Here is a 328-nt window from a genome sequence, read left to right as displayed (position 1 = left end):
ACTTCAGAACCAAACTTGCTGGGGACCGGGGGTTGGGGGCCGGGACCAGGGGCGCCCAGGGGAGTCTGGAGCGGTGGGGACCCCGCGCAGCAGACAGGATCTGGGGGTCGTGAGAGACCCCCGCGTGAGCGTGAAAAAGTGAGGGCGAGTGAGTTCTACTTGTATTCCGGGAGCGTCTTTCTCGTGCTGCCCTGGAAAGTTCCGCGCCCTGTCGCCGCTCGGGCACGTGGGGGCCGGGCGGGGGTCTGGGCAAATCGTGGTGTTGCCCCTGTGCCTCTTGCGTTTTCACCGGAGCCAGGGAGAGGCCGGGCCGCGAGGCGCTGCTTCT

This window comes from Myotis brandtii, unplaced genomic scaffold, assembly GCF_000412655.1.
Source record: "Myotis brandtii unplaced genomic scaffold, ASM41265v1 scaffold421, whole genome shotgun sequence".
NCBI lineage: Eukaryota > Metazoa > Chordata > Mammalia > Chiroptera > Vespertilionidae > Myotis > Myotis brandtii.
Note: the sequence above shows the minus strand (reverse complement) of the source record.